General features: G+C 33.1%; 1 protein-coding gene across 1 annotated transcript in view; it reads left to right on the forward strand.

The window, feature by feature from the left end:
- Window positions 1-5,887: 5,887 nt before the first annotated feature.
- Window positions 5,888-17,629, forward strand: part of LOC148280287 (uncharacterized) — a 600,658-nt gene continuing 588,916 nt past the window's right edge. Inside the window, exon 1 of the mRNA XM_088228576.1 lies at window positions 5,888-6,436. The gene's annotated coding sequence lies outside the window, so the exon portion shown is untranslated. The remainder of the gene's footprint in view (window positions 6,437-17,629) is intronic.

A 17,629-nucleotide genomic window follows, 5' to 3' on the forward strand; every position in this document is an offset into this window, starting at 1 on the left:
AATAACGTATCCCAAACTTTATAAAGCCAAGAGCCAGTATGATAAATATGTTAGAAAATGTAGAGGTAGGTTATGAATCTTTTTTGTTGTAATATAAATATGACATACCCACCTACTACTTTAAAAAATATGACCTTTAAAGTCACCTAACCTATACTTTGACCTAACATTTATATTTTTTTATTTAATCATAAAAATAGGTACTCAAAATACAAAATGAGGAGGTTAAGTGTCATTTAAAAAAATATATTATTAATAGACTGTTAAACTAAGCCAAATATTGAAAAAAAAAACAAATATCGTATTATCAGCACTAAGATTTTTTGAAGTTTTGTATTTCTGAAATAACTCCGCGTGTGACGTCAAAGGTTCTTCTCTGTCACTTCTTCCGATTGGTTCATTTACGGTAAGCAAACCGGGTATTCTTCACAGCTCTCATAACATTGGTTGGTTTATATAAACCAGTGACGTCGTTCAAAGTAGTGCGTTTTTATAAAAATATTTGTTTATTATTTTTTTCTTCTTACCTCTTTCTTTCTTAAAGGTACATATTATTAGGAGAGGGCGAACCGGTTCTCGAAAAGTTTGAATCCCATCGCTGGGTATGATGATGAATGTTAACGCTTTCATACTTTTGAAATAATAAACATAAATGTTTACACTTTTGAAATTTGGTTTCCCTCTTTGTTGCAAGAAAATTTCAATCTTCCCTCCCTCCTTAGGGAGTGAAAACCAGCCTTGGCTGTAACCATTTGGACATACTCAAAACATTGTTGATTTACACTTGTATTGTTTTACCGTTGGTGTAATTTGAGAGACCCGACTGCGTTAATTTAAATCATTAATTGATTTACTCACCTAAGACATTTGTTGTTATATTTTATGATAAGTACCACGGAAAGAAGCTCTTGTAACACGGGAATAAACATTAAAAACAACACGATAAAATTACCCTTGAGAAAAAGTATCCCAATTGCAATATTCAATGCACCGTTGGGTGCAAGCGCAGATAAGTGAAAGTCTGCAACACCGTCACTGGACAACAATCGAATTCTAATCTAAAATAACAAATATTTTCTTATTTTTAAATGGACATATTTCGTCTCTTTAGTCATAAACGCCCGCGTAAGCAGCGTTGATCCGAAAATTTCATAAAAATATTCAAAGAAAATGTTTAGATACAAAACTATTAAAAGTAATTGAATATTTACTTTTAATGAAATTTTAATAAAGTGAACAGAAATATTCTAAATCAGGTAGAATAAGTTGCATATCTGGGAAATATGTTTACTGGGGATGGAAATACTGGGAAATATATTGAAAGGAAGGTGAGTGACGGGAACAGGGCGAACGGTGCATTTAAATCTACATTGGCAAGCAAATGTTCGTCGCAGGAGGCAAAACTAGTAGTTCACAAGGTAGTTCTGGTGCAGACACTATAATGCATAGGAGCAAAGATGGAATTTGAAAAACAATGTTGAAAGTACATTGAATGAAGTCGAGATGCGATGTAAGGCTGCGACAAGCATTATCGACAAAATCGTGAAAGGGGTTCGCGTCTGTTTGGACATATAGAGCGAATGAACGGCGAAAGAAGGGCTTAAAGGATCTACGATGCGAATTTTGATGGATGCAGAAAACGATGAAGACTGAAAAGTGCTAGAAGATAGACATGTCAAGAGTAGGAATAATCGGCGTCCGTGCATGAGAAGACGTATGAATGTAGAGGAAGCGAGGTCTGTATGAAAAGACAGAGTGATATGGCGTTCTATCCTCTCTGCCTACCCCTACGGGAAAAAGCGTGATGGTTTGTTGTCGTTGTTGAAGGCACCAGGAGGTTTAGATCGAGTTTTAATCTTTTCTCCACAAAAGTTTAGATCGGTTGATCTGTTATCGGCTAGAGGTGACGCTGGGTTCCAGGGCCGCGATTCTGAACGGCTATCTTCATCGGTATATACTGAGACGGTATAAACTAATATCGATATTTATGTATAAAAGTGTGTGTATTTGTGTGAAAATTCAAAGTATCTTCGTCGGTAACCGGTAATTAAGAATGTTTATAAAAAAAATGTAAACATACTATATTTTTATTTTTATACAGAAAACGACATTTTACTTTGTAGATAAAATTGAAGATAAATTTTAACTTCCCATCAGAATACATACCTGGGGCCCCGATTACAATGTGAAGTTAACATTTATCTTCAATTTTATCTACAAAGTAAAATATCGTTTTCTGTATGAAAAGCAGAATATGCATACATTTTTTTATTCTAAACCTATTCAATTATAGGTTACCGACGAAGATACTTTAAATGTTCATACAAATATACTTATTTTCGTACTGAAATACAGTTCTTTCTTTATAGACAGTCGAAGATAACTCTCATTGTAATCGAGGCCCAGCTGACCTTCCATCGCTTTAGTGGTTTTCCAGGCAGACGGCAACCAGCTGGGATTTCATGGGCCACGGAATAGGGGATTCTGGAGCTGTCCATTATATCGGCGTGATCTCTCCTCAATTTTCTCCTTGTTCAGCTCCACGGTACTTTGTCTTGGGTATCGCAAGTATGTCAAATTTCTTGATTCCGGATTCCGTCCCTTAGGATTTTCCTGCTATTGTCCTTGGCACTTTCATCTCTGACGTGCTGAACATATTTTTTGTTCTCACCGTATCTGCCCTCGTCTCTACTGCATACGCCATGAGACACGATTGGTCTGACACACGTTTTCAACAAAAGAGATAAATAAAAACGAATGAAAGAATAACAATTGATAAGAGAAAGTACGGTTAATCAGTATTTAATAATAAATGTGTATCATAACAATTATTATTTTTTATTTGAAAATACAATATACTCCTAAATTAATAATCAATTATTTAAATTAAAATTGAAATATAAAGATAAAAATATTAGATCAACCATCATCATCATCATTCCCTTTCCGCACCTAATGATGCATAGGGCTCTGCATTGGTAAACCAATCGCAGCGTATTTTGATCATTTTTTTGTTATATAAAGGTAAGATGATCAGTCTTACGCTTCAGGTACCAGTCCAGGGACTACGAAATATTCTAGAGTGAAAGCACCCTTTTAAATCAATATTTTAAATTAACCATGTCGGGAATCGAACCCGAGACCTCTTGCCTGGTAGGCAAACGCGCTGACCATTACACCACGAGGCCGACAACTATTAGATCAACCAATAAAGAAAAATGACAGTGGTACCTAACCTGCGTAACCTACAACCCTACAACTAAAATTAGATAATACCTAGTGAACAAATGAAATAAGCTAATAATTACATTTTTCTATCTAGTTTCAAGATCATCATTATTATGACAGGCACTGCATTCGTATGCCAAATTCAAATCTAAATAACTCCCAAGGGAAGAAATCCAGCCTGTCTACAAACATTTGGACGTACTCAAAACATTGTTGATTAAACTAACTACTATAAGAAGCATAAACATTAAAAAAATGTTTTCAAACGTTGCCTAGTAGGTGAAATGGTTCAGCCCACTGAATAGGGATTTATTTATTTATTAATATACACGGCACGCAGTGCCTTTTACCTTAAAAAGATACTTATTAAAAATAATATGAACATTTCAATATAATGTGAAAAACTTTTTAATTAAATTGAAAAGTATTATTTTACAAAAATACTATACATATAACACAGCAGTTTTGTAAAAATAACATATTTAGACGTAAAAAATAATTAAACAATGTGTGCAAATAAAATTTTAAAAGGAAAATAATTTACATATGTATTTTTTTAAAAGGTACAAAGTATAAGTTTATTGGATACAATTAAATTCTTTTGTCTCGAAAAAAAGATTTTTAAAAATTGTTATAAAAATGACAATTAAAGTAATTTAAACGATAAGTATACATGTAAATATGGTACACAATAGTACCCATACAAAAGTAAACATAGAAAGCACGATAATCTAAAAAATGTAAATTACCGTTCATTAGCTTTGAAATAATTGAATAGGGTTGATTTATAAAAGCTATACTTTATATTAAAAATATCAGCAACGTCGGAATAGTTATTGCCGAGTACATGGAGTCGATTCAGAATAGCATTATACGGGTATACGGTTCGCGAATTGTTGCAACTAACTGTGGTTCATCCGGATGAATCTCACTCACAAAATAAAGGTTTCAGCTCTTTTATTTCACAAAAGTCCACAAATGGAAGAGTTAGGGAAATATGGATGCTTAAACATAGGCAGAATGGTGAATCTTGCCGTGTGTAAAGTGGCCACTTAAACCAGCCTAACCAGTGAATGTCTAGACATCCATATTCCCTTCTTTAAAATGTTTTCCCTCTCTGTTGCAACAAAAATACAGTGTATTGTTACATGAAGTTAAGGTGATCATTCTTGTAAGTCCAGGAACAATTAAATATTGCAGAGTAAAACCACCTTTAAAACAAATATTTCATGTCGATCTTTCCAGGAATCGAACCCGGGACCTCAAGTATGGTAGGCGAACGCGCCATCTTATCTTCACTTGATTTCCTTATTCAGGATTTTTACCTGAGAGCAGCCATCGAGTCGAAATATTTATAAATATTATAGTATTTCAGATTCCCTGGATTGTCACCTTACACCTAAAGCTTAAGACGGACCATCTTCCCTTCAACTATGTTATTCAACCTGTGGGTCGCGACACTCGCGACCCCTTGGGCCTGGCTAGAGGGATCGTGGGCACAAGCAAGGCAAAAGTAAAAACTGAAGCACGAAAAACTGGCATCCTGGGGGAGAGTAGCGCCAGATTTTTATAGATCTGGCGCTACCCTCGGTATCCAGGACCTGGCTGCGACCCCCCGAGCGAGGCAAATGATGATCCTGTGGGGGAGGGGTTGCCAGCTATTTCTCATTTTTCTTCTCGTATTCAAAAAGATTGAAAAACACTGTTGGAAACAAAGATAAATAATACACGTAATATTTACTAATTCTGTGACATAGAATGCTGATAATGCTATTAGATAAAAGACCAATGTTTATCGCAGGAGGCTAAACTAACAGTTCACAGTGGAGTTCTAGTGCCAACTCTTAATGTATGGGAGCGAAGTATGGAATTGGAAAAATGGTGATGAAAGTAGGTTAAATGCTCTCAAAATGCAATCCCTCAGGCGAATGTGTGGTAAAACGATGTAACCGTGAACTGTGTAAGGCTGAGACATGCATTATCGATAGAATCAAGAAAACGGTGCTGCGTTAGTTTGGACATGTAGAGCGAATGGACAGCGAAAGAACGGCTAAAAGGATCTACGGTGCGAATGTTGATGGATGCAGAAGACGAGAAGGACCGAGAAAGACATGGCACGATCAAGTCCATCAAATACTTGAAGACGGACATGTCAAAAGTAGGAATAATCGGCGTGCGTGCATGAGAAGATGTATGAATGTAGAGGAAGCGAGGTCTGTATGCAAAGCTAGAGTGATATGGCGTTCTATCCTTCCTGCCTACACTTACGGGGAAACGGCGTGATGGTTTGTTGTTGTAGTTGACCAATGTACTTGAATTTCGTAGGTGTTTTTTAGTTTAAAAAAAACGGTTTTGTGGTAAACAACAAATCTCCGGTGCCTAATTAAAGCGAGAACCGAAACATTTCTCCGGGGTATTTTTAGTTACGCGAAAAAAGCTTTCAATCAACCAAAACAACCTGTTTTTTACAGTTACCGGCGTTTTCGGTTTTGCGTATTTCAGCCGCTCGCGCTATCCGCTATTAGTCGGTAAGATAAAGAGGAGCTATAGCTATGCTCTCGCCAATATCCTAATGGAACGCGTATAATCAAAATATTGGGCATCACACGGCGCAGGCGCCAGGCCGGTCGTACAATGCCGAAGATACCGAGATATCCCCACACTAGACTTGAGAGTTGCTGCACACTTCTCCGAAAGCTATTCCACTATTCCGTTACCGTGCCTCCCATCGACCGCGTGCGACCCGCCATCCGACAACCCTGCCTCAGTGTGACGCCATCGCGCGTCGGATGCGGTCGTGTTCTGCGCGTTGTCTGTACAACTACGAACTTTACACTGTACTGTCGTTTCAACGAACATTTTAAATTGAAATTTAAAATACACACATTTTCTTGTCAGTGAGAAGTGTAGCGGCGTATCGCCAATGTTTCTCGCCAAACATTGAAGTCGATCGCTCGAATTTATTGTGAGTGATTTGTTGTTATTTGATCTGGTGTTTTTAGATATTTGTTCATTGACAGCAACTTTTTTGGACTGTATTGTTGACTTTCGGAGTTTATTTATGTGTTGCGTTCTGGAGTCGGACCCTCTTAAGTTTTCAGTGCCCGCTCCGGACCTGCTAGAAATTTTTGTAAACATTGTGTCCATATGTCTGACTTGTCAATTTAAATCACAGCGCTGCTATCGTGATATCTTTACACAATAAAAGGTAAGTTTTTATTAAAATATTGGGGATTTGTTGTTATTGAATTAGTATAACGTATTAACAAGTTATGCAATAATAATACTAGGATAAATATGTTAATTTTATATTTCAAAATAAGCAGATAAAATTATTAACACTTTTAATTTTTGTACAAAGATGTATAAAATTAAAAATGTAACAGAGATTTGAAATACATTTATTTTTCTACGTATTTTGATGAACCGTAGTTTTCAAGTAGGTATTATTTTTTTAAATAAATTGATTAAAAATTCACCACTTACGTACAAAAAGGTATGCAACACATACCTTATTTATTCGTTTACATAAGCAATTTACACGGATAAACGTCATATCCGAATTATAGGTAAAGACCGTCAAACTTCAATTTATTAGCTTTTTAAATAAACCCCAACAACTTCACTGTGCAATCTGTTACAGAGAGTACAAAATGTACATACAAGTGTATCTATTATGTTTTTTTACTATCTACGTATTTTTAAATATACTAAAAGACAGTAAAACTGTATTTTAGTATATTTTCACTATGTTTTTTAATATGTATTTTGTTATGTTTTTTTAAACTATATTTTCACTATGTTTACTACCATTATTTTTATTTTCTATGTATTGATTATAGTTTTTAAATTTTTACAGTCTTAGAACGAGGTATAACTCTAAGAGGACAGTCAAAGCAACTTTGCATAAATGTATAATTTTATTATGTATATGATATGGTGTGGATAAACAATAAAATTGTCATTTTTCATGATACTCTCTCAGCTTTTGCGAATAATCTCTTAGGAATAAATCTTATAAAAATAATATTTGGCTGATTTATATAGCGCCATTTTTTGTAAAAAATCACCTCAAGGGCGCTTTACAATTGTATATCTAAACTTACATTCTAACTAAACTTAAGTGATACATTATATTTCCAGACTTAAAATTGAGGGTATGATAGTCTAAAGAAGTGGGATTTTAGTTGGAATTTGAACTGACTGGGACTGTCGATGATTCGTAAGTTTGAAGGCAATTGGTTCCAGGCAGAGGGGCAAATCTTATTCAATAAGTACACACGTACAACTTGATTTTTATTGCATTGTATCCTGTATAAAAAAAATATTAAAAAATATGTTTTACAACTTAATGTATGAATCTATTTTGTGTAATTCTATAATTGAAGATATATATGCATGTAAAATTGTATCATTTATCATTTATTTATTCATATATATGTACATTACAAAATAAAATATCTTAATTCATACATATAGAAATAATTAGGTAAAATTAGGTACATATAAAAAAAAACACATTAGTATACATAATATTCAAAGAATAATATGTTAAAAAAGTAATAGAATCTTGTAACGAAAAACTCCCTCAGAGACGTGAAAAATGTCAATGTCCAAAGTGATATTGTTCAACATAGAGATAGCCCTCGACGAATGCTTTGAAATTGTATGTTTTCTAGTATGTATCTTTGTTTAATTACCTAATAAAATAAAATTTAAAAAAAAATCGTTACTAGTCGAACTAGGGTCAAGACCGGCAAGTTTGTTTTGTTTTACAGTACTTGAGTATTTTATTTTATTTTTGTGATTCCATAACATACTAGTAAACATAGTGAAAATATATATATACCATAACCATAACCATAAGTACATAACATATAAATTTTTAGATAAATAAAAATGGTCTAAAAAAAAAAAAAAATTATAGCCTGTAAGGAACAAAGTTTAACTTTTCACGAACAAGAATGATGAGTATGTTTTCACTATTCTATATTCACTGGTAGTGGATAATGGCACAGTAACAGTGATAAATAATAACAAGCAAAATGTTTTTATTGATTTACGGGCGACGACAATTTTTCGAATGAATAATAAAAAACATATTTAGAAAATAATAAGAATGAGTAAGTAAGGGAAAGGGAACATATAATAAAAAAATAGTAATAATAACGGTGTGATCACATTAGATAACGAGAGGATGAAAGGTGAGTTTCTGGCGCCTCTAAACCAGAAACAACCAGCTAAGGGAAGGTAACGTGAAACCACTCTGGTCATCTTTTCCCAGGAATCACTATGGCGATTACATCCAATGAGCAGTTAAATATAAGAGTATGAGATGGTTGCTGTTCGCTGTAGTGATCGCCAACGTCGCGTCGGGGGACCTGACAAGGCACCGCAAGAGAGATACATAGGAAAGTAAAGTAAACCTCGGATGAATAAATAAGACATAATTTGACCTAAACCAAATTGACTATCATAACACTTACATAAGTGTTGATAATCGCTAACAATGATAACATTTTATTAGGAAAACAACATAAATTATAGAAATAAATAAGTCTGAAACATTGTACATACTGCATACATCCAGTTTTTCACAAATATAAATATGATAGTGAAACATGTTACACATTCAGGAGAAAATATCAAAGATAACACGAGAAAAGAAAAGAAGAGCGTTGTAAAGAATATTAGAGGTATTTGAATTTTGCAATAAAACTTGAACATATTACAACAGAGATGAAGAACATTTTAGAGAAGGTAAGAAGAAACTTCACAAACATCAACAGATTAAAGAATTGAAGGAATGTCGATGTTCAAATATGGGCAGAATGGAATGGAATGTTACACAGTGTGTAAAGTGGCCACTTAAACCAGCCAATGACAGGTCATAAGCCCTGTAGATGCCTAGACTTCTATATTACCTTCTCTAAAATGTTCTTCATCTCTGTTGTAATATGTTTATGTTAACAGCTCCCCAGGGAGTTGAATCCAGTCCTTGTCTACAAAAATTTGGACAAACTCAAAATATTGTTGATACAATAGAACTGACCAATTTGGTATGATAAATATTATTAAAATGCATTAAAATATACGCAAATGAAATGAACTTATGCAGAAAACGGCCAGTGGACCGGACGGCTGTTTTAATCTGTAATAATCACCTTCTGAAAATAGTGTTGATCACAAAAACGGCATTTCTTAATTTGCAGAAAACACCCACGTGTATTTGCCGATGAGACGATTAATGCCTCCAGAAATCTAGTTCACTAAAATAAATTAATACCAATAAATACAAATGTATTTTAATTGTATAAATTCATTAATTTAAAAATACCCGTTATAAAAAAAACATGTTCTAATACCAAATGACACCTCGTGCATATTTTAGGTTGTGTGGTCAGCCAGACTAGCCAGACTTTAAAAAATCACCAAAATTCCTTTAACATGTGGTGTAATCAAATTGTTTTTAAAGTTATTATGACGAATTAACTAAGCGATTATCTACAATTAAGTACGTTAATATAAATATAAAATAACATGATTAATACACGGTGAGAGTTTTACTAGGGTTGGTTGTTTTCTGCAAAATGCACGTCTTAGGTTGTGTGGTCAGCCAGACTTTAAAAACCATTATCACTAGTTAAATACACGATTTAATTCTTTTTTGTATTATTAAAAAACTTATGTACGCAATATTTATCATTTGTCAAAGTAAATAACATTCCAACTGTTGTGTAGATTTGATTGTTCACTCTTTTCACAAAAGTTCTATTATCTCAGTTTCGCTTTTCTATGGCTGGCTGCTTTCTGCATAAATACGTTCAATTATACTCTGATAAACATATCAGTTAATTTTTTTTTTAAATAAATTTTTCAAAGTCATAAAATTTCGTATTTAAAATATCCAAATGGTAAAATAGTATGTTAAACTTGGAGCAACTACTATGAATAAATGAATTTTGAACATATTTTTTTTAGGCATTGGGTTATGAAAAAATGAAACTTGTCGTGTTAATTTAATTATTATCTATCGAGTAAACGGTATATTTATGTACCTACATAACACTTATATGATTATTATTTGAAATTGAGTGGAAAAATAAAACCGAATTGAGGAAGGATGAATGTAGAGTTTATCTATAAGAATGTTGAATTTATGCCAAATGCCAAAGTAAATTTGTCGTTAGATTAATTTGACACTACGATAATTCGACTGAGCATTCATCTCCCATCCGATATCGAAGAAAGCACGACAGCAACTTTGTCTAAATCACGTCTGAAGAAACATAAAAAATATAAGAAAATAAAGGTAGAGTAACTTATTTGAATTACGTATTTTAAAACATTTTAAGGCATTGCGGTGCGGTTGTTGAATCAACAAGTTCAGTCTTTTAAAAATATTTTTTTATTTGTTAATAGACTATTAAACTAAGCCATTTTATGTACAAAATCTTTATGTATCGTATTATTACCACTTGATATTTTAAAGTTTTGTATATTTGAAATTACTTCACGTGTGACGTCACAAGTTCTCTTCCCCTTCTTCTCGACGAGTTCTGCTGATTCTTCAGTTGACTTACCGTAAAGCGGAATTCTATTATCATTAGTTTATTTGGAAAAAAATACACCGAAGGTTCTGGGTTCGATTTCCGGTGAGAACACAAAAATTAAATGTGATTTTTCTCAAGCCTGGGTGTACTGTTAATTCACCACTGTTAATGAGCCTCAATGCCCGTTGGGGTGCAAAAAAAACTTATGACGTCATGCAAAGTAATTCGTTTTAAAAAAAACATTTTTACTATTTTTTCACATATTTTTAGCCGTTCAATTTAATGCTCTTATTTTTACCGCGCGTAAGAATACATTTTTTAAATCAAATTTCCCATGGGGCTGAACTTCCTCATTGATGATGTTGCGTTATAATATGAAACATTGACGCGCCGCGGCGCAGTTGGTTAGACTGCCAACTGTGAAATTGGCGTCGCAGGTTCTGTTCCCGCCAGTTGCTAGAAAAAATTCAAGAAAGATTATTTTCTCAATTGGTCATGGTTGGCGTTGTGGTGCATTTTTATAACCTCGTTCCATTTTCTATCTTTCCCACCTGCTGACGAGCCTCTAAAATACAGGCTTAGCGGGTTTTTCCTCTAAAAAAATAGTGAAATATCTTAGTGGAGGTTTACGAAATCCCGGAAGAACAATAAAGATACTTAATTCTAATTTTGCCAATCATTTAATTAAAACCTGACATTATTTTCATATAAACTCAGAAAATGTCAACATTTTACATAATTAGAATTTTTTGGGATAGATCTTCCGGCTTTTCGTAGATCTTTTCGCGACTAAACGGTGTGGGATGAAGTTGGATTGGCATGGTTTAGCTCAAAGTTTAAGATCTTTCGTTTTTTTGAATATATTGTATACAATTATTGTTTTGCCCTTGTTTTTCTTTGCTAAATAGTTTTATGTTCTTTTTGTTCAGTTTCTTGCATTTATGTTTCTTCACGTAACTGTTGTAATTGTATATATAATAAATAAATAATTGCTTAAAAATTAAGAAATTAGATAGGTATCAATACTAGAAATACTTGAAGTAAATCGATTTAAAAATTAACTTAAATATCTTAAACGACCGTTGATGAATGTGTATTCACGTTTTTCATCCCATTTAATAATCATGTATTTTTCAAAGAAAACTAAGTAATCTTTTAATAATATTTTTTGAATTTCACTAATAGCACCTTAATACCTACATAAATGCAGGTGCACATATGATTATTTAGCTAGGAGACTCGGTCTGGTGTTTGTTATGCATGCATTTATGCAGTCAAATGATATATTATCACAACGAACCTTGTTATAGCATCGCCAACATCTGGAGGTCTGCAAGGTCTTGCTCGGCTAAGCAAGCAAGTATTCAGCGAATAACATCCTGCCACGACCAGACTGTACATGTACAATCTACACCTTATAATTATTCAACCAAATTACGGCAATTGCATGACATGCATCGTCGTCGTGGGTCAGAAATCTTCCGTAAATGTCTTCAATTGCCAGCTACGTTTTGTTTATTGATAACTCACATAGCTACTATAGTCCTTAAAATATAGCTGGATTACAATGACATTTGTCAGAAAAAGTAAAGACATAACTTTGTAGTAACGTCAAAGGAGTTATTTATATTGACACACGAAAAATCATTCGTATCTGGAGTGTTAATTTATTTTTTTAAGACAATGCTTGACACATAAATCAACATTAATATATAAAATCAGCTTTAAAACTAAAATAAACCTATTTCAACAGAGAGGGAAAAAGTTTTCGAGAAGAAATTTGGAAGTCTAGGCATTTACAGGGCTTATGACCTGTCATTGGCTGGTTTAAGTGGCCACTTTACACACTGTGTAACATTCACCATTCTGCCCATGTTTGAACATCCACATTTCCTCAACTCTTCCATCTGTTGATTTTTGTGAAGTGAAAGAGCTGAAACCTTTATCACGTGGGTGAGATTCATCCGGCTGAACCAAATCACCTACTAGGCAACGCCTGGAAACAATTTTCCAATTTTTATACTTCTTCTTTTACCAGGTAGTAATTCAACAATGTTTGATTATGTCCAAATGCTTGCAGACTGGCTGGATTTCCTCCCTAGGGAGTTGTTCATATTTAAATTTATTTCAACAGAGAGGGAAAAAGTTTTCGAGAAGAAATTTGGAAGTCTAGGCATTTACAGGGCTTATGACCTGTCATTGGCTGGTTTAAGTGTGTAAATGCCTAGACTTCCAAATTTCTTCTCGAAAACTTTTTCCCTCTCTGTTGAAATAAATTTAAATATGAACAACTCCCTAGGGAGGAAATCCAGCCAGTCTGCAAGCATTTGGACATAATCAAACATTGTTAAAATAAACCTAATTATTAACGACGTTCTTACAAGGTTACATCATTTTGCAAAAACGTTGGAGATGGGACAAATTGATCAATGTAAATTGATCGAATAAAAAATAATTCATTTGATGTTGTTCATGAAAAAAGTATAAATGTCTTATTTGTTGGTGAGTGATTGTGTTAAACACACTATAATAGGCTTGTTTTTGCGTTTTTTATATCAATTTTCGGAAACAGAGTTTCATGATTGCATGAAATAACTGATTAAATCGATTTGATCAGTGATCAGCAATTTCCCATCACTAATGAAATTAGTTTGACAGCTGTCATTCTAATCAAGCTATATTTAAGGACTATAGCTACATTACCTGAAATCGTACACTATAAACTTTACCCACATAAATAAATTATTTTACCCCGCAGCGCGAAGATCCACTATAAAAATGAATAGAAAAATGAACAGCGCAGTGGAATAGATAAATTATTTTTGGTTATTAAAGAAAGCAAATTGACACTCTTAAACGGCTGCCGGGCATGGATAGTGGAGGCTAGAAGAAAATAAAACACATATGCGACTGGATTCAGCCTAATGACGCCCACTAAAACTTAGGAATTAATATCACATATTAGAATGAATAAAATATTATCTAGGTTATGTACTATCACGTAAAATATATCTGGGCTCCGATTACAACGGGAAGTTAACAGAGTTATCTTCGACTGTCTATAAAGAAAAAAACGATATTTGTGTGCAAAACTTAGTATACATATTTGCGTGAACATTTAAAATTTATTCGTCGCTAACCTATAATTGAACATGTTTAGAAGAAAAAACTGTTTGCATATTCTACTTTTCATTCATAAAAATTAATTTTACTTTGTAGATAAAATTGTAGATAAATGTTAACTTTCTTTTGTAATCGAGGCCCTGGACGTGATAAACCTTAGTCATATAAGGATAAACTTTCTTTAAAATTTGAAATTTGAAAACTCAAAACTGTTTCTAATTTTTATTCAAACAAAATGCTTTGAATTCTAAATACAGTAAAACTCCGTCTATCCGAACTCTAGTCATCCGAATTGCCAAATGTCCGGATCGTTAAACCGTTTAGATTGGAAATAAAAAATAAATGAGATGTTATAATAATTAGCTTTAAGCTCGTAAATGAGTTTACTAGTAAACTTTGCAGGACATGTCAAAGTAAGTTTTTAATGTGATTCCAATTCGCAGTTATATTTGAAAAGCAATAAAATAGTGATCTTAAAGTAAATTTTGCATTTTATTTCAAAACGCCTGGCACTCATTAATTCGGATAGTTGGAATTTTACTGTATTGGAATAAAATTCCGCCAGAGTAAAGGCTTGCCCTTCGGACTCAGATCGGTCTTCGCAGGCCTTGATCAATTATGCGTTAATAGTGCATACATCTGAAAATGAAACTTGCCTTTTTAAAATAATATAAAATATACGTCCTAGGTAGGTAGGTGACATATCGTCCCAGTAATAACATCACCCAAGTCATTTTGGTCATTTATACTGGACGGCGATAAAAAAAGCTTATTTTATTAAACTAAAGAGGAATTAAACTCAAGAACTTTTAATAGGCGACAGGTTATGGATAAACATTTAATTTTAAGGCGTAATTTAGTTTAGCTTTTTAATAAAATAAGCAGTTTTTTTATCGTTCTAAAAAAATAACAAATATGACTTACGCGGTGTTGTTACTTAAGGAACGATATAATAGACACGTTATTTCTACAGTAACTGGGTACGTTTTTATCTTCAATGTTATCTACAAAGTAAAACTAAGTTTTCTGAATGAAAAATGTTATTTTTTAAATATAACATGTCCACCCTCATTCCAATATAACACCCACCCTCTCACTCACTTACACTCACACAAACACACTAGTATGTATTGTACGTGTATTTCTGTGGATATCTGTCATTGGTTTTATTCTCTGTATATTTTATTTGTTGTATTTTTGTTACATGTATTGCTGTTGATATCCCTAATAAATAAAATAAAAATAAAATTAAAAAGTTATATTTTTTAAATTTGTTTTTCCAATCATGTTCAATTACCTGTTACTAACGAAAATACTTTGAATTTTCATACAAATATACACACCTTCGTACATAAATATCGATATTAGTTTATACCGTCTCAGTATTTACCGATGAAGATAGCCGTTCATAATCGCGGCCCTGAACCTTGTATTTAGAAAATATCGCGTCGCACTAAACATTCGTAATAAAGAGATCAAATCACGATACACATGCAAACAATCGTGTGAGAAAGAGATACACATATTTCCATAGAATTAGACTATTATAATTCTGTGCATATTTCCTTGGTTAATATTTCTGTGTAACCATAGTAACGACACTAGGTGTAGATTTGTTTCATTTTTATTATTTGAAATTATGAAAAATAAAAGAAAAATTAACTACTTATTCAACAAATTGGATTGCATATGGGAATGAAATGAAACAGTATAATATTATGTATACAGTTGCACCGCAATCTGCATCTGACCCAAATTCATTTTGACAGTGTGCTGTTCATAAAATGGCCGTTTTCACACCGCATCGAAAATCCACCCGGCCCGATAAAATAACAGAGGGTGGATTGACTTTTATCGTATAAAAATTGTTTTTTTAATTAATTGTCAGGTAAACGCGCGATCCAGTACATCATTAGGACGACTAATCTCCTCTCGATTTCCTTTAGCAAAAAAATTTTACCCGCGAGTAAAAACTAAATAAATAAAACGAAAAAAGAGAAGAATAAATATGTATCTACTCACCCTAATTTTACCGGGCCGGCTGGATTGGGACGATACATGTGAAATGGGCTTTCTCACATCTTATGTTACACAAATCATCTGCATATTTTGGTTTATGACCCGAAACTCTTGTACGACTTTTCATTATTGGTGGCATTATTTCGACATTTGAACACGTGTGACAATTCCGTTATCCGATCATTGTTATTGTCGAGTAGTTACCCAAGTAGTTAACAGGTGTGAACTACGTGTAAATAATTATTCATGGATATACCTACATTTATGATTCGTAATAGTGTTTTAGCCATCGGAATATTGATGTATGGACGGTATAAGTGTACCCGTACCTTCCCACACCGTTGTTTCCTTTTATTATTGAATATAACTTGTTACAACATTCCACTTACGAGCCTACATTTTCACACAATTCACCCACGCTGGTATTTTGTTGTCTACAAAAAACCTTTATTAATACCTACGTACATACGTCGTCATATACAAGATATACATTAGAATTTTTAAATTATAAACATTTCGATATAATAAATGTTTTCTTGCGCGCGGTAAAAATTGAAGCATTAAATTGTACGGCAAAGATTCCTGAAAATATACGAAAAAAAAACTTTGTAACTTTGTTTAGGATAGTCTCCATCTAACATGGCTCAGCCTGTTCTAAGATGGAGATGTTTTATTTTTTAAAGCATAAGTAGTTCTATACTTATATGACAATAACAACAAAAACTACTTAATTATAAATGCCTAGCTAATCAAATGTAAAAAAATAATAATCGTTATTATACAAATATAAAGTATATAATATATGTGCCAAGAATACATGTTACTTAAACATAAATAATATAGTATATTTTATAATAAAAACAAATATAAAGGAATGAAATACATAAAAATATAAATAATATGTGTACCAACTTACATATACTTTACATATAAAGTACTACGTTTATTAATCTACATATATTTTTCTCAAAATTTTGCTACACCATTTATATGTATGTGCAGTTATTTTTATTTTTATTTTACAATTTGTTTTACATTTTGAGTCAAATAAATGCATAATTTTAGAAAAGACAAGTTATAATTAAAAAAACAAGTATGTTTTAGGTTTTTTAATAATACTCTTATATTATATTTATACACAAGTAACCGCGTTATTCAGTTCGACTGTCGTTATTAGGTATCCCTGTAAACGTTGCATTGAATTATCGCGATGTGTCGTTCAGTTTAAACTGTGTTTCAAATGCTTCGAGCCCTTCTCCATCCTCGGTTGTTTCTCCCTTTGTCGATTTCATGTAAGTGCTCGTCTTTCTGAAGTGCTCCTGCGAGATGGGGGCGGGTGGTGAATGGTGAGCCCTTCCGTGTTCGCTGTTTCACCCTCACACAGTACGAATGTCAGTGTAACCCTTTTCTTTTACTACCCTTATCCAATGCCCTTACACGGCCACTCGCCCTGCATACCACTACCGGCTCAAATATGTCAAGTGCATTTCGTGATAATGCATTTCTGGAGTAGAAAAAACTTCACCATTGGGTAGGTAATGTAAAATTATGGAGCATAAAAGACTCACTATCAATGCAATTTTTGCGAAGATGGTTAATGGTTGTTCACACTGCCTATCTATGACCGAATTAAAGGCGATGAAACCCTTAAAATATAACACTTTTTGGCAATATTCTTAATGAATTGGTGTATTGTAAAAGTTATG

This window comes from Micrasema longulum, unplaced genomic scaffold (assembly GCF_059751315.1).
Source record: "Micrasema longulum isolate JH-2025_06_02 unplaced genomic scaffold, ASM5975131v1 h1tg000597l, whole genome shotgun sequence".
NCBI lineage: Eukaryota > Metazoa > Arthropoda > Insecta > Trichoptera > Brachycentridae > Micrasema > Micrasema longulum.